Genomic DNA, 21892 nt, shown 5'->3' on the forward strand with positions numbered 1-21892 from the left:
AGTGCAAATTAATTCAACCATTGTGGAAGACAGTGCGGCGATACCTCAAGGATCTAGAAATAGAAACTGCATTTGACCCAGCAATTAAATTACTGGGTATATACCCAAAGGAATATAAATCATTCTGTTATAAAGACACATGCACATATATATTCACTGCGGCACTGTTTACAATAGCAAAGATCTGAAACCAACCCAAATACCCATCAATGATAGAACGGACAAATAAATTGTGGCACATACGTACCATGGAATACTACACAGCCATAAAAAAGTATGAGTTCATGACCTTTGCAAGGACATGGATAAATCTGGAAACCATCATTCTCAGCAAACTGACATAAGAACAGAAAACCAAACACTGCATGTTCTCACTCATAGGTGAGTGTTAAACAATGAGAACACATGGACACAGGGAAGGGAGCATTACACACTGGGGTCAGTGGGAGAGGGCTAATAGAGGGACAGTGGGGAGGGTGAAGAGGCTAAGAAGGATAACACGGGGAGAAATGCCAGTTACAAGTGACGGGGGATGGAGGAAGCAAACCACCTTGCCAAGTAAGCACCTATGCAACAATCCTGCATGATCAGCACATGTACCCCAGAACCTGAAGTACAATCAAACATAAAGAAAAGAAATGAACATTCAAATTAAGTAATCTTAAAGAATTATTAATAGCATGAATACACAGAGATTCACACCTAGAAACATTATAATCAAATTCACAAAAGTCAAAAGACAAATAGCATCTGAAAGCAACAAGAGAAAAGTGACTCATAACCTAAAAGAGAGCTTCTATATAAGTAACACAAGATTTCTCAGCTGAATAATTTCAGGCTAGAGGAATTGAAATAAACATTCAAAGTGCTGAAAGAAAAAAATAAATTTTCTACTAAAAATAGTATATCCAGCAAAACTGTCATTCAGAAAAAAAGGGGAAAATAAATACTTTGTTAGTTAAATAATACCTGAGAGAGTTCATCACCAACCACTGCACTTGTATTATAAGAAATGACAAAGGCAATCTTACAATTTGAGGCAGAAGAGAACTAGATAGCAACTTAAAATCTCATGAAAATATAAAACTCACTACTACAGGTAAATATGTAGATAAATAGAGAATATTGCATTATTGCCATAGTGGTTCATAAAATATTTTAAATTTTTATATAGAATCTGAAACACAAAGGCATAAAAATAATTTACTCTAAATATATAATTAGAAGTACTACATATATAGATATAATTTGTGGTATCAATAAATGGGAGTGAAGATACATGAAAGGGAAGATGTTTTGTGTATGATTGAATTTTTTCTGCTCAAAATAGTTATATCTTTAAAATGTGTTAGGTATTCTCCATGGTAGATCCAAAGACAATATCTACAGATCATAATTCAAAAGGAAATGATAAAGAAATCAAAACATGACAACAGAGAAAAATCAATACAGCACAAAAAATGCAGCAGGAGAACCAAAGAAGAGCAAAAGAAATAGAAAAATATTTTTAATGTAATAGTAAGTTCTTTCTTAAAATCAGTAATTACATGAAATGTAAATCAACTAAACTCCCCCATCAAAAGAAACAGAGTGGCTGAGTAAATTTTAAAAGAAGAAGATGCATTATATCTATAAGAAACTCAATCTTAAACATAATACATGGAGACTAAAAGTGAAAGAGTTGGGGAAAGTTCCTGTAAATCATGTAAAACCAAAAGAGATCAGGGATGGTTATGTTTATAACATAAATAAACTTTAGCTAAAAAACAATCACAAGGGACAAAGAGTGACATTATATAATGAGAAAAGAATAAAGATACCAGAAAATATAACAATTATAAATGTATCTCCATTTACAATTCAAGCAACTGAAATTTAAGAAGCATGTTTTGACAGAATATAAGAATAGAAGAGTAGTAACACAGTAATAATAGGTTAATTCAGTATCTTGCTTTCAGTAATGGCTAGAAAAACCAGATAGAAGACAAATAAAGAAATGGAAGATGAGAAAAATATAGACAAAATGGACCCAACAGACATATACAAAATCCTCAACTCAACAGTATCGGAATATACATTCTTCTCAAGTATACCGTACATGAAACATTCTTAGAGATGGACCTCGTTAGAAAACCAAACACATCTTAACAAATTTAGGAATTTTGAATAGTATCTAATCTGACTTCAGTGGAACCAAACTAGAATTCAATTGCTGTAGGAAAACTAGAAATTTACAGGTAATAGAAAGTTAAACAATGCCCTCTTAAATAATCAATGAATCAAAGAAAAAAAAAAAAACAAGTAAATTAGAAAATATCTTCAGACAAGTAAAAATAAAAACACAATAAACAAAAACTTATGGGTTTAAGAAAGAAGCAGTACTAATAAGGGAAGTGTATTACAATAAATGCTTACATTGCAAAAGAACAATTTTTATTTTATTTATTTTTATTATACTTTAAGTTCTGGGGTATGTGTGCAGAACATGCAGGTTTGTTACATGGGTATACACGTGCCATGGTTGTTTGCTGCACCCATCAACCAGTCATCTGCATTAGCTATTTCTCCTAATGCTATCCTCTCCTAGTCTCCCATCCCCTGACAGGCCCTGGTGTGTGATGTTCTCCTCCCTGTATCCATGTGCTCTCATTGTTTAACTCCCACTTACGAATGACAACATGCGGTTTTTGGTTTTATGTTCTTGTGTTAGTTTGCTGAGAATGATGGTTTCCAGTTTCATATATGTCCCTGCAAAGGACATGAACTCATCCTTTTTGTGGCTGCATAGTATTCCATGGTATATATGTGCCACATTTTCTTTATCTGGTCTATCATTGATGGGCATTTGGGTAGGTTCCAGGTCTTTGCTATTGTAAACAGTGCCACAATAAACATATGTGTGCGTGTGTCTTTATAACAGAATGATTTATAATCCTTTGGGTATATACGCAGTAATGGGATTGCTGGGTCAAATGATATTTCTGGTTGCAAATCCTTGAAGAATCACCACACTGTCTTCCATAATGGATGAACTAATTTACACTCCTACCAACTGTGTGAAAGTGTTTCTCCACATCCTCTCCAGCATCTGTTGTATCCTGATTTTTTAATGATCGCCACTCTAAATGGCATGAGATGATATCTCAATGTGGTTTTGATTTGGATTTTTCTAATGACCAGTGATGATGAGCTTTTTTTCATGTTTGTTGGTTGCATAAATGTCTTCTTTTGAGAAGTGTCTGTTTATATCCTTCACCCACTTTTTAATGGGGTTGTCTTATTCTTGTAAATTTGTTTATGTTCTTTATAGATTCTGGATATTAGCCCTTTGTCAGATGGGTAGATTGCAAAACTTATTTCCCGTTCTGTTGATTGCCGGGTCCCTCTAGTGATAATTTCTTTTGCTGTACAGAAGTTCTTCAGTTTAACTAGATCTCATTTGTCAATTTTGCCTTTTGTTGTCATTGCTTTTGGTGTCTTAGTCATGAAGCACTTGTCCATGCCTATGTCCTGAATGATATTGCTTAGGTTTTCTTCTAGGGTTTTTATGGTGTTAGGTCTTACATTTAAATCTTTAATCCATCTGGAGTTAATTTTAGTGTAAGGTGTCAGGAAGGGGTCCAGTTTCAGCTTTCTGAACATGGCTAGCTAGATCGCCCCTACAGCCATGCTTTGGTGGCTGGAATTTACCGCTGTCCCCACAAAGTGACAGCTGCCATGGGCAAGAAGAAGATCGCCAAGAGGTCAAAGATCAAGTCTTTTGTGAAAGTTTATAACTACAATCACCTGATGCCCACAAGGTACTCTGTGGACATCCCCTTGGACAAAACTGTCGTCAATAAGGATGTCTTCAGAGACCCTGCCCTTAAACACAAGGCCCAACAAGAGGCCAAGGTCAAGTTTGAGGAGAGATACAAGACAGGCAAGAACAAGTGGTTCTTCCAGAAGCTGCGGTTTTAGATGCTTTGCTTTGGTCATTAAAAAATAAAAAGAAAAAAAATGATTCTGCCATCCAGGGCATTGTAACATCATTTATTAAATAGGGAATCCTTTCCGCATTGCTTGTTTTTGTCAGGTTTGTCAAAGATCAGATGGTTGTAGATGTGTGGTGTTATTTCTGAGGCCTCTGTTCTGTTCCATTGTTCTGTATTTCTGTTTGGGTACCAGTAGTACTTCACACCTCAATAAAGTATAATGAGAATAGCAATCTATACCCATAGTTAGAAGAAGGGAAACAAATATGAGAGCAGACATAAAGAATGAAAAAAAAAAGAAACAGTTTTTTTAAATTCAGTTTTTAGATTCAGGGTTACATGTGCAGGTTTGTTACATGGGTGTATTGTGTAATGCTAAGGTGTGGGAAATGAATGATTCTGCCATCCAGAGCATAGTAACTAACAGTTAGTTATACCACCCCTGCCTTGCTTCCTCCATCCTAACTTAGGTGGTCCAAAGTGTCTATTGTTACCATATGTGGCTATGAGTGCCCAGTCTTTAGTTCCCACTTATAAGTGAGAACATGTGGTAATTGGTTTTCTGTTTCTTCATTAATTTATTTAGAATAATGACCTCCAGCTGCATCTGTATTGCTGTAAGTGATATAATTTTGTTCTTTTCAATGGCTTCCCAGTATTTCACTGTGTATATGTACCACATTTTCTTTATTCAGTCCACCATTGATGGGCACCTAGATTGAATCCATGTCTTTGCTATTGTGAATAATGCTGTGATGAACATGCAAGTGCAGTGCAGTGTCTCTGGTAGAATGATTTATTTTCCTTTGGATACATATCTAGTAATTGGATTGCTGGGTCAAATGGTAGCTCAATTTTAATTTGTTTGAGAAATTCCCAAACTAGTTTCTATAATGGTTGAACCACATTTGTCACTAGCAGTGTATAAGCATTCCCTTTATCTGCAATTCCATCAACATCTGTAATTTATTTATTTATTGTTTTTACTAATAGGTGGTATCTCACTGTGGTTTTGCATTGACTTTCTCTGATGATTTGTGATGTGGAGGATTTTTTTTAATGTTTGTCGGCCATTTATATATCTTTTCAAAAGTGTCTGTTATGCTTTTTGTCTATTTTTTGTTGAGGTTATTGGTTTTAATTTTTTGTTGTTGGATTCATAGTTTGCAAATATTTTTCCCATTCTCTAGGTTATCTGCTTACTCAGTTGACAGTTTCTTTAGCTGTACAGAAGCTCTTTAGTTTAATTAGATCCAACTTGTCAATTTTAGTTTTTGTTGCAATAATTTTTGAGGACTTTGTCATTAATTCTTTTCCAAGGCTGATGTCCACAATGGTATTTCCTACATTTTCATCTAGAATTCTTTTGGTTTGATGTCTTACATTTAAATTTGTAATCCATCTTTATTTAATTTTTGTAGATGATTAATGGTAGGCATCCAATTTCATACTTTTGCTTGCTATCCCAGCACAATGTATTGAATAGGGAGCCTATTCCCCATTGCTTATTTTTGTTGAGTTCAGCTCAGTGTCTAAAGCTCAGATGGCGGTAGGTGCGCAGCTTTTTTTCTCGGTTCTCTATTCTGTACTGTTAGTGTATGTGTCTGTTTTTGTACCAGTACTATACTGTTTTGATTACCGTAGACTTATAGTTTAGTTTGAAGTTGGGTCATGTGATGCCTCTGGCTTTCTTCTTTTTGCTTAGGATTCGTTTTGTCATTTGGGCTTTTTGTAGTCCCATGTTAATTTTAGAATCTTTTTTTGTAATTCTATTAAAAAATTGCATTGATAGTTTGATAGAAACAGTGCTAAATTTGTAGACTGCTTTGGGTAGTGTGACAATTTTCATGATAATGATTTTTCCAATCAATGAACCTGGAACATTTTTCCATTTATTTATGTAATCTATGATGTCTTTTAGCAGTGTTTTAGAGTTCTCCTTGCAGAGATCTTTCACCTTCTTGGTTAGATGTATTTTTAGGTATTTTTATTTTTTATGGATTTTGTATATGGGATTGCATTCTTGACTCACAGTTTCAAAATGATTAGTGTATAGAAATGCTGCTGAATCTTTTACATTGATTTTGCACCCCGATTCTTTACTAAAGTTGTTTCCAAATTTCAGGAGTCATTTAATAGAGTGTTTAGGATTTTCTAGGTAATAATTTCATCTGTGAAGAGAGATATTTTGGTTTCTTCATTTTTCTATTTGAATGCCTTTTATTTGATTTTCTTCACTGATTGTTCTGGCAAAGACTTCCTGTAGTATACTTTATAGGAGTGATGAGAGTGGGCATCTTTGTCTTTTCCAGTTCTTAAGAGGAATGTTTCCAGCTTTTGTCTGATTAGTTAGTATGATGTTGGCATTGGATTTGTCATACATAGCTCTTATTTTTTTGCAGGTATGTTCCTTCAGTGTTGGTTAATGATTTTTATCATGTAAGGATGCTGGGTTTTATCAAAGGCATTTACTGAGATGATCCTATGGGTTTTATTTTTAATTTTTTTATGTGATAAATAACATTGATTGATTAGTATACATTGAACCAACTTAGTATTCCAGGAATGAGCCTACTTGATCCCAGCGAATTAACTTTTTGATGTGCTACTAGATTCAGTTGGCTAGTATTTGGTTTATGATTTTTGTGTGTATGTTCATCAGGAGCATGGGCTTGGCCTATAATTTTCTCTTTTCATTGTATTTTTGCCAGTTGTAGTGATGTCGGCTTCATAGAATGAGTTGAGGAAGCATGTCTCCTTCTTGAATTTTTGAAATAGTTTCATTAGACTTGGTATCAGCCCTCCAACTGAATTGGTATAATTCAGCTATGAATTCATCTAGTCTTGGGCTTTTTTGTTGCTGTTAGGTTTTTTTTTTTTTAATGGAGATATTTTTTCTTTATTGAGAAATGTAAGACTTGGGTACATCAAATGAAACCAGTTTCTGGGGGGAAAATTCAAAACCCACACCAGAAAAAACAGAGTAACACTATCTTGGCCACAGCAGAACCCAGAGAACATATTTGTATAATTGAAAAAATTTCTAGATGCTTCATAATTGGCCTTTTGACACAAAATGACCTATCAAATTTGCAATTTCTAGTTCTTGGTGTTGAGGTCCATAGGACAAGCTCGGAGTCTTCAAACCTTGAGCTGAATTCCATGAGGGGTTATTTGGCGTTTGAATTGGTTTTTCCTTGTCTAAGAGGTAGCAGCAACAACAGCACCTACTTTCTGGGCAGTTTCTTTCTTGGCCTGCTGAGCCTGTAGAACTGCTACAGCTTCATCTGCCTTGGAGCAGAGATTCAGGGGACTCTAACACGTGAAGCAGCTCAGAGTTTCCATCTCTAGCAGCATTCCCGTCATCTTCCCAGCCAGGTTTTTTTTTTTTTTTTTTTTTCTTCTCCTGTTTGTTTGTTTTTTGTTTTTGTTTTTTTTGCCTTTTAATTTTAGAAATAAGTTTATATGTGTGATCTGTTTTCAGGTGGTACAGGGAGGGAAGGAAGGGCAAAACAGTTGCTCTCAGCTCTGCACTGTCCTAGCCAGGTCCTTTGCGGAGCCGACAGCAGGGCCCACGCTGTCGTGGATTCGCGCACATGTTTAAGTCAAAGTTTCTGTAAAACTCTTTGCTGCAAGTGGTGCACGTGAAAGGCTTCTTGTCGTTGTGGGTGTGCATATGGAAGGTTAGGTTGTAGACCTGGTGGAAGGCCTTATTGCAGATGGTGCATTTGTACTGCTTCTCGCCCCTGAGGGTCAACTTGTGGTTCTTGTGCTTCCCGTTTTTGATGAAAGCCTTTGCCACCAAATTTGCCGACGAAGGGCTTGTACAAGCCCACGTGGTTGTGGATATGCGTGGTGAGCCGCGAGCTGTGGTTGAGCGTTTTGCTGCACTGCTTGCATTTATGCAGCTTTTCCTGGTTGTGAATCATTTTGTGCCTGCAGAGCGTGCTGGCCTGGCGAAAGCCTTTACCGCAGACTTTGCACACTAACGATCTAGCTCCGATGTGGACCGCATGTGTCTGGTGAGGTTATAATGAGCGTTATACACCTGACCGCACACCTCTCACGTGAGGTTTTTGGGTTTGCCATCTATGGCGCCCCCTGGCAGCTTGCTGTGGCCCTTGACGCCTCCGCGCTCAGCAGTCAGGGCCGAGTTCTCTGTCAGTACCTGCTCCAGTGGCGCAGGCAAGCGCTCCTTATGGGAATAGGGAGCCGGGTGGGAGAACTTGTCCATCGCCAGGCAAGTTACTACTGATTCAATTGCCGAACTCTATATTTATTTGCTCATGGTTTCAATTTCTTCCTAATTCAATATGACAGTTTATGTGTGGCCAGAATTTTTCTATTTTTTCTAGATTTTCCAGTTTGTGTACATAGAAGTAAGTATTCATATTTATCTCTGAAATACTTTTGTATTTATGTGGGATTGGTTGTAATACCATTTTCGTCATTCCAAATTTTGCTTATTTGTATCTTATCTTTTTTGTTGTTGTTAATCTAGCTATGGTTCTGTTGATCTTGTCTTTTCTTTGGAAGAAGCAACCTTTGGTTCCATCCATTTCTTTTCTGAATGTTTTGGTCTCAGTTTTGTTTAATTCCACTCTAATTTAGTTATTTCATTTATCCTGCTAGTTTTGGAGTTGATTTGTTCTTGTTTTTCTAGTTCGTCTAGGTGTGATGTTATAGCATTAAGATATTTCTATCTTTTAGAGGTAGTTGTGTAGACTATAAAGTTTTAACACTGATTTTGCTGCATCCCAGAAATTTGGGTATGTTGTATCTTCGTTTTCATTTATTTGAATAAATTTTTATTTCTTCCTTTTGTTTTTTACCCAAAAGTGATTCAGAAGCAGATTGTTTAATTTCCATGTAATTTTGTGGTTGTGGGAGTTCTTCCTGGTATTGATTTCTATTTTTCTGCCACTGTGGTCTGAGGGTATGGTTGCTATTATATATTTTTTAAATATTTATTGAGACTTGCTTAATTGCTGAGCATGTTATTAGTCTTAGGTATGTTCCATATTCAGAAGATAATATATTAAACGATTGATAGGTGGAGTGTTCTGTAGCTGTTTGTTAGTCCAGTTAGTCAAGTGTCAAATTTAAATTTAAATTCAGAATTTCCTTATTAGCTTTTACCTTGAGATCTGTCTAACATTGTCAGTGGTTTATTTAAAACTCCTCACTATTATTGCCTGCTGTCTAAGTCTTCTTGTACATGTAAAAGTAGTTAGTTTATGAATCTGGGTGCTCCAGTGTTCATATACATTTAGAATAGTTAAGCCTTTTTGTTGAATTGAACCCATTATCATTATGTAATGTTCTTTTTCATTTTTACACTTGGTGGTTTAAAGTCTCTTTTATCTGATATAAGAATATTGACCTCTGCTTTTTTTCTTGTTTGTTTTTCATTTGTGTGACATTCCTCCATCCCTTTACTTTGAGCCTATCGGTGTGTTGATACATGTCAGATGGGTTTCTTGAAGATAGCAGATTGACTTGTCTTGTTTCTGCTTGTTTTTAATACAACTTGTTATACTATGCTTTTTAAATGGAGGTCATTTAAACCATTTACATTCAAGATTTGTTTATATGTGAGGTTTTAATAGTATGATAAGTCTATTAGCTTGTCACTTTGTAGTTTCTATTGTCCGGTTCCTTGATAAGGTCTGTGGGCTATGTACTTAAAGGTGTTTCTATAGTAGCAGGTATCATGCTTTTGTTTCCATGTTTAGAACTTCCAAGTATCTCTTGTAAGGTTGGCCCAGTGGTAACAAATTAGCTTAGTGCTTTCTTGTTTGGAAAAGTCTTTGTTTCTCTGTTTCTGAAGCTTAATTTGGTATCTTAAGAAATTCATGGTTGAAATTTCTTTTTTTATGAATGCTGAAAATAGGCCCCCAATCTCCTGCCTTATAAGGTTGCTACTCAAAAGTTAGCTGCTAGCCAGATCATGTTCCCCTTTGCTCTAATCTCATTTTTTCTCTAGCTCCCTTTAAGATTTTTCTTCATCATTGACCTTAGACAGTCTGGTGACTAGATGGCTTGGTGATATTCATTTTGTGCAGTATGGCACAGGTGTTCTTTTATCTGGTTCCTTGTATCTGGATGTCTATTTTTCTAGCAAGAGTAGGAAATTTTCTTGAATTATTCCCTCAAATATGTTTTCCAGGTTGTTTACCTTTTCTCTCTCAGGAATGCCATTAAGTCATAGGTTTAGTCACTTTACATAATCCTACATTTTTCCAAAGATCTTGTCCATTTTTAAATTCTTTTCTCTTTAATTTTATCTGCCTAGGTTAATTTGAATGACTGGTCTTAAAGATCTGAAATTATTTCCTCTACTTGGTTGTCTATTTATAAAACTTTCAATTGCATTTTGAAATTTCTTATGAGTTTTTCAATTCCAGAAGCTCTGATTGATGTACTTTTGAGATGCTTATCTCTTTCTTCATTTCCTGGATTCATTTAGAAGTTTTTGTGTGTGTGTGTGTGTGTGTTGATTTTCAGATTTGTCTTGAAGATCATTAACCTTCCTTATAATCCATGCTTTGAATTATTTATTTGTCACTTTTACCTTTCCATTTTGGTTGGGGACTATGGCTGGAGAGCTCATGTGATCCCTTGTTAGTGTCACTACATTCGGAATTTTTATGGTGCTAGAATTCTTGAGCTGATTGCTTCTCATCTAGAGTGCTGACACTTAATTTTTGTAATTATTTTCCTGAGGTTAGGCCTTTTTTCTGTCTTTATAATCATTTTTCTTTTCATTTCTTTTTTCCTTCTCCATCAGAACTATGATTATAGAAAATATTGGGTAGAGTCTTTTTGTCTTCACCTCTAAATACTTAAGTATTTCATTCAGCAAGTTTTATATAGAGATGTGCAGTTTGACCTAAAAGCCAGTAGATGGTACTTATAGATAAGAACTGACTGCAGGCAATATGACTAGACAAAGTTCTTTTCCCTAATATATGTTGCTTGGATTCCCAGTAGAAAGATGAGTCACAGAGGGAGGCTCTCTGCTTCTCTCATGTACTAGAGTTTCACTCACTCATTTCAGCCAGATGCTGTCACAGGGGCTGTTGGCCAGCATTATCTTCCTAAGGATCTGGGGTGCTCCTCATGATTCTGGTTGATGCTCATTTTCATTTTTCGCTTAAAGCTCAGATAATTAATCTTTATGCACTATCTTGCTATTTCCACGTGGCAGAGGTGCACTGAAAGCCTCTAATTCTTCATCCTGGAAAATAACAACAACAAAGAGTTGTTTTATTTAAAGAATCAACAACACTTGCAAATACTTAGGTAGATGAAGAAATGAGATGACTCAAATCATTAAAATCAGAAATGAAAGAGGAGACATTACAACTGATGCCACAGATATAAAAATGATTCTGAGAGTACTACAAACAATATATGCCAACAAATTGTATAGTTCAGAAAAAAAAATTCCTAGAAACATACAGTGTGCTAGAGTAAATCATAAATGGAAAAACTGAACATACCAATAACAAGGAGATTAACTTAATTATCAAAACTTCCAACAAAGGAAACACTAGGACCAAATAGCTTTGCTGGAGAATTCTACCAAACATTTAAATAAGAATTAGCACAAATCCTCCTGAAACCTTTTCAAATAAATGAATAGAAGGGAACATTTTTAAAATTAATTCTATGAGTCCAACATTACCCTGATACTTAAGCCAGACAAAGATACTATTTAAAAATCCAGACTAATAACCCTGATGAATATTGATGCAAAAACTTCAAAAGAATAGGAGCAAACCAAATGCAGTAGCACATTAAAAGCATTATACACTATGTCCAAATGGGATTTACTAACGGGTTGCAAGGATGTTTCAGCATATTAATATCAACAAGTGTAATTTATTACATTAACAAAACAAAGAACAAAACTGACTATTCAGAAAACACATTTTTCAAAATTCAATTCTCTTTTATAATAAAAACACTAAGCATGCTAGAAATATAAGAAAATTACTTCAAAATAATAAAAGTTTTATGTGAAAAGCTCTTAGCTAACATCATACCAAATAGTAAAAATGATAAATAAAAGCTTTTTTTTTTTTGAGACCAAGAATAAGAAAACAATGCACACTCTTGCCTCTTGTATTTATCATTGTACTCAAGGTCATAATAAAGCAATTAGGTAATAAAAATAAAGAGTATATTTAGCCAAATTTGAAAAGGAAGAAGTAAAATTTACATATCTTACAGATGACATAATTTTGTATGTAGAACACCCAAAGTATTTCATGCAGAAATACTGTCAGAAATAATAAATTTAGCAAAGTTGCATCATACAAAATCAACATCCAAAAATTAATTACATTTACACACAGCAAAGAGCAATCTGAAAATAATTTTTTAAAATTCATTTAGAATAACATCAAAAATAATAAAATACTGAGGAATAAATTTGAGCAGGTGAAAGATTTGTGTACTGGAAATTGTAAAACAATGCTGAAAGAAATTTAAAAATGCAAAAAGGAATAAAAAGATATGCTGTGTTTATGGATTAAAATAAATAATATTGTTAAAATGTCCATATTACCAAAAGCAATCTATGGATACAGTGCAGTCCATATTAAAATCCCAATGGCAGTTTTGGCAGAAATAGGACAAACATCCAAAAATGTATATGGAATCTTTGGGAACTCTACATAGTCATAACAGTTTTGAGAAAGAGCAAAGCATCAGGCCCCACTGAAGTTTAGACACTGTTTAAACTTCCTGGTTTAAAACATATTGCAAAGTGATATCCATTATAACAGTATGATGCTGGCATAAAGACCATCAATGGAACAGGTTAGAGAGCCCAAAACGTAACCTTCACTCATATGGTCAAGTGACAAAAGTGCCAATAGGACACAATGGGGAAAGGACAGTCTGTTCAACAATTAGTGTTGGGAAAACTAGATACACACAGTGGAAAAGAAGGCAGATGTACCTTTATCTTACTCTGTACATACAAATTAATTAAAAATGAAAGACCTAAATGTAAGACCTGAACTATAAAACTCCTAAAATATGACAAAGCGAAAGTTATTTATGACGTTGGAATGGGTGATGATTTTTTTTTTTGGATATGATACCGAAAGCTTAGACAACAAAAGCAAAAATAGACAAATGTGACTTTATCAAATTTTAAAACTCCTGCACAGCAAAGGAAACTAGACAGTTAAAAGGACAGTCATGAAATAGAAAATATTTGCAAATCATATATCAGATAAAGCATTAAGTCTATTATATATAAGAAACAAATCATTAACAAAAACCCTCAAAAATTAATAGATACTTATTTAAAGAAGATAAGCAGCTAACAGGCATATGAAAAGTTGCACAACATCACTAATCATTATAAAAATGCCAATCAAACCCACCAGCAGATAACATCTCACATTATTTAGGATGCCCTCTATCACAAAAAGGGGGGAAAAAAAGTAAGTATGGCAAAGGTGTGGAGAGTTTGGATCCCTTGTGCACTGTTGATATGATTGTAAAATGGTGTAGCTACTATGCAAAAAAGAGTATGGAGATTCCTTAGACGATTACCATATTAAGAGAACTATCATATTATTCAGCAATCCTATTTCTGGGTATACCTTCAAAATAATTGAATACAGAATCTCTAAGAAATATTTGCATGGCCACATTTGTTGCAGCGTTATTCATAATAGCCAAGATTTAGAAACCAAATGTCCATCTGAGAATAATGAAAATGCAGCATATACATTCAATGTAATATTACTTAACTTGAAAAAAAGAAGGAATACTGATCAATGATATGACATGGAAGAAACTTGCATACATTATGTTAAGTGAAATAAACCAATAACAAAATGACAAATATTGCAGGATTCTACTTATATGAGATATCCGAAGTAATTAAACTCAAAGAAATAGAAAATAGAACGTTGATTGCCAGGAGTGTATAGGAGGGGGAAATGGGGAGCTGTCCAATGGATATAGAATTTCAGTCATGCAAGATGAGATAGTCCTAGACGTCTGTTTCAACAATAAGTATATAGTTAACAATACTACAGTGTACATTTAACATTTTTTAAGAGGTAAAGTTTATGTTATATATTTTTACCACTATAAAATTATATGTATGTTTGTGTATACACACACACACATTAATACATAAATTTATGGGTTTATAATACCTAATGTGTTTATATATGAATATATAAATGTATATGACATATAGATACACACATATTGATCCATATTCCTATGTGATATATAAATACATGCCATATATGATACAATATAATACATATGATATATATGATACATATGTAATATAGATATCACATATTTTAATATATGATAACTATAATTATGAAGCTCTAGTCTGTGAACATTGGACACTTACCCACAATTTCAGTCTTGGGCTATGGTTTTATTCCATAATGGAAGAAAATAATCTGCTCTGAAAAATTTTCTCTTACCCAAGCTCAAACCAGCTTTGCATTTTTGTCACAATATTTAATAAAATCAGGAATAGAACTATTTACTTTTTTATTTATAGTATATATACTATACTTATATATACATTCTCCTGTTATTTGTTACTTATTTAAAAGTAACATTTTAAAATCATTTTAAACTTTTAAATGATTTTATTTTTATTTTATAATGAATTAACATCTCTTTTTTTTTCCCATTTATTTATTTTATTGCATTTTAGGTTTTGGGGTACATGTGAAGAACATGCAAAATTGTTGCATAGGAACACATGTGGCAGTGTGATTTGCTGCCTTTCTCCCCATCACCTGCATCTGGCATTTCTCCGCCTGCTATCCCTCCCCAGCTCCCCACCCCCCACCGTCCCTCCCCTATTTCCCCCCAACTGACCCCAGTGTGTAGTGCTCCCCTCCCTGTGTCCATGTGCTCTCATCGTTCAACACCCGCCTATGAGTGAGAACATGTGGTGTTTGATCTTCTGCTCCTCTGTCAGTTTGCTGAGAATGATGGTTTCCAGGTTCATCCATGTCCCCACAAAGGACCCAAACTCATCGTTTTTGATGGCTGCATAATATTCCATGCTGTATATGTGCCACATTTTCCCTATCCAGTCTATCGTCAATGGGCATTTGGGTTGGTTCCAGGTCCTTGCTATTGTAAACAGTGCTGCAATGAACATTCGTGTACACGTGTCCTTATAGTAGAACGATTTGTTATCCTTTGGATACATACCCAGTAATGGGATTGCTGGGTCAAATGGAATTTCTATTTCTATGTCCTTGAGGAATCGCCACACTGTCTTTCACAATGGTTGAACTAATTTACACTCCCACCAACAGTGCAAAAGTGTTCCTACTTCTCCACATCCTCTCCAGCATCAGCTGTCTCCAGATTTTTTAATGTTCGCCATTCTTACCGGCGTGAGATGGTATCTCAATGTAGTTTTGATTTGCATTTCTCTGATGACCAGTGATGATGAGCATTTTTTCATATGTTTGTTGGCCTCACGTATGTCTTCTTTTGTAAAGTGTCTGTTCATATCCTTTGCCCACTTTTGAATGGGCTTGTTAGTTTTTTTCTTGTAAATCTGTTTTAGTTCTTTGTAAATTTTGGATATCAGCCCTTTGTCAGATGGGTAAACTGCAAAATTTTTTTCCCAATCTGTTGGTTGCCGATTCACTCTAATGATTGTTTCTTTTGCTGTGCAGAAGCTGTGGAGTTTGATTAGGTCCCATTTGTCTATTTTGCCTTTTGTTGTCAATGCTTTTGGTGTTTTGGTCATGAAGTCCTTGCCTACACGTACGTCCTGAATGGTTTTGCCTAGATTTTCTTCTAGGGTTTTTATGGTGTTAGGTCTTATGTTTAAGTCTTTAATCCATCTGGAGTTAATTTTCGTGTAAGGTGTCAGGAAGGGGTCCAGTTTCTGCTTTCTGCACATGGCTAGCCAGCTTTCCCAACACCATTTATTGAACAGGGAATCCTTTCCCCATTGCTTGTTTTTGACTGGTTTGTCAAAGATCAGATGGTTGTAGATATGTTGTGTTGCCTCCGAGACCTCTGTTCTGTTCCATTGGTCTATATCTCTGTTTTGGTACCAGTACCATGCTGTTTTGATTACTGCAGCCTTGTAGTATAGTTTGAAGTCTGGTAGTGTGATGCCCCCCACTTTGTTCTTTTTGCTTAGAATTGACTTGGCTATGCGGGCTCTCTTTTGGTTCCATATGAAGTTTAAGGTGTTTTTTTCCAGTTCTGCGAAGAAGGTCATTGGTAGCTTGATGGGGATAGCATTGAATCTGTAAATTACTTTGGGCAGTATGGCCATTTTCACGATATTGATTCTTCCTAACCGTGAACATGGAATGTTTCTCCATGTGTTTGTGTCCTCTCTTATTTCCTTGAGCAGTGGCTTGTAGTTCTCCTTGAAGCAGTCCTTTACATTCCTTGTTAGTTGTATTCCTAGGTATTTTATTCTCTTTGTGGCAATTGTGAATGGAAGTTTGTTCTTGATTTGGCTCTCTTTAAGTCTGTTATTGGTGTATAGGAATGCATGTGATTTTTGCACATTGATTTTGTATCCTGAGACTTTGCTGAACTTGCTTATCAGTTTCAGGAGGTTTGGGGCTGAGACGATGGGGTCTTGTAGATATACAATCATGTCGTCTGCAAATAGAGACAATTTGACTTCCTCCTTTCCTATTTGAATGCCCTTTATTTCTTTTTCTTGCCTGATTGCTCTGGCTAGAACTTCTAATACTATACTGAATAGCAGTGGTGAGAGCGGGCATCCTTGTCTGGTGCCACATTTCAAGGGGAATGCTTCCAGTTTTTGCCCATTCAGTATGATATTGGCTGTTGGTTTGTCATAAATAGCTTTTATTATTTTGAGATACGTTCCATTGATACCTAGCTTATTGAGTGTTTTTAGCATAAAGGGCTGTTGAATTTTGTCAAAGGCCTTCTCTGCATCAATTGAGATAATCATGTGGTTTTTGTCTTTGGTTCTGTTTATGTGGTGAATTACGTTTATAGACTTGCGTATGTTGAACCAGCCTTGCATCCCCGGGATGAAGCCTACTTGATCATAATGGATAAGCTTTTTGATGTGCTGTTGCAATCGGCTTGTCAGTATTTTATTGAAGATTTTTGCATCTATGTTCATCATGGATATTGGCCTGTAGTTTTCTTTTCTTGTTGAGTCTCTGCCGGGTTTTGGAATCAGGATGATGTTGGTCTCATAAAATGATTTGGGAAGAATTCCCTCTTTTTGTATTGTTTGGAATAGTTTCAGAAGAAATGGTACCAGCTCCTCTTTGTATGTCTGGTAGAATTCAGCTGTGAACCCATCTGGACCTGGGCTTTTTTTGGGTGGTAAGCTCTTAATTGCTGCCTCAACTTCAGACCTTGTTATGGGTCTGTTCAGGGTTTTGGCTTCTTCCTGGTTTAGGCTTGGCAGGAGGCAAGTGTCCAGGAATTTATCCATTTCTTCCAGGTTTATTAATTTGTGTGCATAGAGTTGTTTGTAATCATCTCTGATGATGGTTTGAATTTCTGTGGAATCTGTGGTGATATCCCCTTTATCGTTTTTTATTACATCAATTTGGTTATTCTCTCTTTTCTTTTTTATTAATCTGGCTAGTGGTCTGTCTATTTTGTTGATCTTTTCAAAAAACCAGCTCCTGGATTTATTGATTTTTTGAAGGTTTTTTTTGTGTCTCTATCTCCTTCAGTTCTGCTCTGATCTTAGCTATTTCTTGTCTTCTGCTAGACTTTGAGTTTTTTTGATCTTGCTCCTCTAACTCTTTCAGTTTTGAAGATAGGGTGTCAATTTTTGATCTCTCCTTGCTTCTCATGTGGGCACTTATTGCTATATATTTTCCTCTAGAGACTGCTTTAAATGTGTCCCAGAGATTCTGGTATGTTGTGTCTTCATTCTCGTTGGTTTCGAAGAACATCTTTATTTCTGCCTTCATTTCATTGTTTATCCAGTCAACATTCAAGAGCAAGTTGTTCAGTTTCCATGAAGCTGTGTGGTTCTGAGTTAGTTTTTGAATTCTGAGTTCTAACTTGATTGCACTGTGGTCTGAGAGACTGTTTGTTACGATTTCCATTCTTTTGCATTTGCTGAGGAGTGATTTACTTCCAATTATGTGGTCAGTTTTAGAGTAGGTGTGATGTGGTGCTGAGAAGAATGTATATTCTGTGGCTTTGGGGTGGAGAGTTCCGTAAATGTCTATTAGGTTTGCTTGGTCCAGGTCTGAGTTCAAGTCCTGGATATCCTTGTTAATTTTCTGTCTGGTTGATCTAATGTTGACAATGGGGTGTTAAAGTCTCCCACTATTATTGTGTGGGAGTCTATGTCTCTTTGTAAGTCATTAAGAACTTGCCTTATGTATCTGGGTGCTCCTGTATTGGGTGCATATATATTTAGGATCGTTAGCTCTTCTTGTTGCATTGATCCTTTTACCATTATGTAATGTCCCTCTTTGTCTCTTATGATCTTTGTTGCTTTAAAGTCTAATTTATCAGAGATGAGAATTGCAACTCCTGCTTTTTTTTTGCTCTCCATTTGCTTGGTAAATCTTCCTCCATCCCTTTATTTTGAGCCTTTGTGTATCCTTGCATGTGAGATGGGTTTCCTGGATACAGCACACTGATGGGTTTTGTCTTTTTATCCAATTTGCCAGTCTGTGTCTTTTGATTGGGGCATTTAGTCCATTTACATTTAGGGTTAATATTGTTATGTGCGAATTTGATACTGCCATTTTGGTGCTAGCTGGCTGTTTTGCCCTTTAGTTGAGCTGGTACTTGTTGTTCCTTTATATGTGTAGAGCCTCTTTTAGGAGCTCTTGTAGAGCTGGCCTGGTGGTGACGAAACCTCTGAGTACTTGCATGTTCCCAAAGGATTTTATTTTTCCTTCACTTATGAAGCTTAGTTTGGCTGGATAGGAGATTCTGGGTTGAAAGTTCTTTTCTTTAAGGATGTTGAATATTGGCCCCCATTCTCTTCTGGCTTGTAGGGTTTCTGCTGAGAGATCTGCTGTGAGTCTGATGGGCTTCCCTTTATGGGTAACCTGACCTTTCTCTCTGGCTGCCCTAAGTATTTTCTCCTTCATTTCAACCCTGGTGAATCTGACGATTATGTGCCTTGGGGTTGCTCTTCTTGACGAATATCTTTGTGGTGTTCTCTGTATTTCCTGGACTTGAATGTTTGCCTGCCTTGCTAGGTTGGGGAAGTTTTCCTGGATAATATCCTGAAGAGTATTTTCCAGCTTGGATTCATTCTCTTCGTCGCATTCGGGTACGCCTATCAAACGTAGATTAGGTCTTTTCACATAGTCCCACATTTCTTGGAGACTTTGTTCATTCCTTTTTACCCTTTTTTCTCCAGTCTTGCCTTCCCGTTTTATTTCATTGAGTTGATCTTCGACCTCTGATATCCTTTCTTCTGCTTGGTCCATTCGGCTGTTGATACTTGTGCATGCTTCACGAAGTTCTCGTGTTGCGTTTTTCAGCTCCATCAATTCACTTATATTCCTTTCTATTTTGTCTATTCTTGTTAGCATTTCATCAAATCTTTTTTCAAGGTTCTTAGTTTCTTGGCATTTGGTTAGAACATGTTCTTTAAGTTCACAGAAGTTTCTTACTACCCACCTTCTGAAGTCTGATTCTGTCATTTCATCACACTCGTTCTCCATCCAACCTTGTTCCCTTGCTGGTGAGGAGTTGTGATCCCTTTTAGGAGGAGAGGTGTTCTGGTTTCGGGTGTTTTCATCCTTTTTGTGCTGGTTTCTTCCCATCTTTAAGGATTTATCCACCTGTTGACTTTGTAGTTGCTGGCTTTCAGATTGGGTCTCAAATCTTTCAGATTGACGTTCTGTTTGTTGATGATGAGGTTATTTCTGTTTCTTGGTTTCCTTCTGACAGTCTGGCCCCTCTGCTGTAGGTCTGCTGAGGTTCACTCCAGGCCCTGCTTGCCTGGGATTCACCTGCAGCAGCTGCTGAACAGCAAGGGTTGTTACCAGTTTTCTTCTTCTGCTATCTTTGTCCCAGAAGGATACCCGCCTAGTGTCAATCTGATCTCTCTTTTATGAGGTGTCTTTTTGGATATATAGGGGTCAGGTAGCTGCTTGAGGAGACGGTCTCTTCTTTATAGGAGCTCAAATGGTGAGCTGCGAGCTCTGTTGTTGTTCATTCAAAGCTGCTAGGCAGGTACTTTTAGGTCTTCTGCAGGAGAACTCATAAACTGCTTTTTGTTCCCAGGTGCTCTGTCCCAGGGATTTAGGGCTTTATTTATGAGTTTCCGTTATGCTGCCGCCTTCTTTTTTTTTTTTTTTTCCTTCAGACCTGCCCAGCCCAGCAAGGAGGCAGCCTAGTCACTGTCGGCCTATAGCAGCTTTGCTGAGCTGCTGTGGGCTGCGCCCCGCTGCCGAGTGAACTTCCCTGCAGTCCTGTTTATATGGGTGTAGTTAGAACTGCTTTGGCGATGGTGGCCCGCCTCTGTTGGGGCGGAGTCTCTGCTGTGGCGGGTTGCCTTGGCAACGGCGGGCTGCCTCGGTAATGCGGACGCCCATCCCCCACAGAGCTGGACCGTCCCAGGTTCAGCTGTGCTTGCTGTGAAACTCTCAATCCAGAGTTTCTGGTTGCTGTTCTTTCGTGGGGGTGGGACCAGCCGAGCCTGATCGCCTGGCTCCCTGCCTCAGAGCCTTTTTTAAGTTGGTGTTCCAGTCGCCTGTTGAAGAGGCGCCGGGGTCTGTTTGTTTTCCCCTGCGGCCACTCACTGTGCTGGCTTAAACAGCGGCACTGAGGTTTGTGGCGCTTTTTTTTCTTTTTTTTTTGCCCTGGAATCTACTGTCCTGGTTCTCTGCTCAGTCCCCTTTCTGAACCAGCGTATGGGCGACTTCCCCTGGCTCCAATCGCCAGCCAAAAGGGCCCCCGGACCAGTGTATTTTGTATGGAGAACCGCAGCTCCCGGGCGCCGACAAAGCAGCCGCGTGGGGCAAAGCAGCGGCGCCGGCCGGCACAGCCGCGCTGGCCGAAACATCCGCGCTGGCGACCGTGGAGCACCTCTGCCCGGGAATTTCCTAGTCTGTGGGCAATAAAAACACGGCGTCCACTCACCCTCTGTGCTTTCACTGGGAGCTGCAATCCTGAGCTGTTCCTAAACGGCCATCTTGGATCGTCCACCAGTGCTTTATCTTAACATCTCTTTTAAACTTTAGTTAATTTATCTTTCTTCTTTCTTTAGTTTTCAAACAGTGAAGTAATACTGCACTTTTCTATTTCATAATTTACAGCTCTGAATTTTACAGACAGGTACCACTCTATAATTTGATATGTAATTCTGAAATGATTCATGTGTTCTAAGGAGGATATAATCAGAGCTTTGGCACAAGTGAGTGAGGGTAAAATTTATCAATTGTCAATTAACAATATTTGTTATGATATATAAGGTTGTGTCATTTATATTGTATTAATTCTGCCTTTTGAACTTTGCTAAAAATTTCTTTATACCCTCATCATGCCACAGGCTGAAAAGGAGGAAAGATAAATATTTTCAGCAGTACGTATCCCAAGAACTCCATCCATATTTTTCTCCAGGAATTTTGTCAAGAATGATTGTTTTCTCTCTCACATTTATGTATTTGCCTACTTCTTTATCTTAAGTAGTAAATTTGATGAGATGAGAATGATCCAGTAGCTGCGAAGGGTTGACGGATTGCAGAAAGGAACAGGGTCACTAAGGAGGTATGAAGAAAAGTAAGAGTCCGATAAATGGATAACTTGGACAGCAGCTAAGACATGTCTCATTGTATAAAATGAAATAGTACATTATGGTGTTGAAAACAGATATTTGTTGGTATTGTTGTTTTTGTTGTTATTAGCAAGAAGTTGATAGCATTTCTGTATAATAGTTGCTGGTTTTA

The 21892-nt window shown here is 36.8% G+C and overlaps 1 pseudogene; it reads right to left on the bottom strand.

Moving 5' to 3' along the window:
- Positions 1 to 7496: 7496 nt before the first annotated feature.
- On the bottom strand, positions 7497 to 21009 carry LOC116531785 (annotated as a pseudogene).
- Positions 21010 to 21892: the final 883 nt, after the last annotated feature.

Source organism: Sapajus apella, unplaced genomic scaffold, assembly GCF_009761245.1.
Source record: "Sapajus apella isolate SASKATOON/1434 unplaced genomic scaffold, GSC_monkey_1.0 scaffold72, whole genome shotgun sequence".
Lineage (NCBI taxonomy): Eukaryota > Metazoa > Chordata > Mammalia > Primates > Cebidae > Sapajus > Sapajus apella.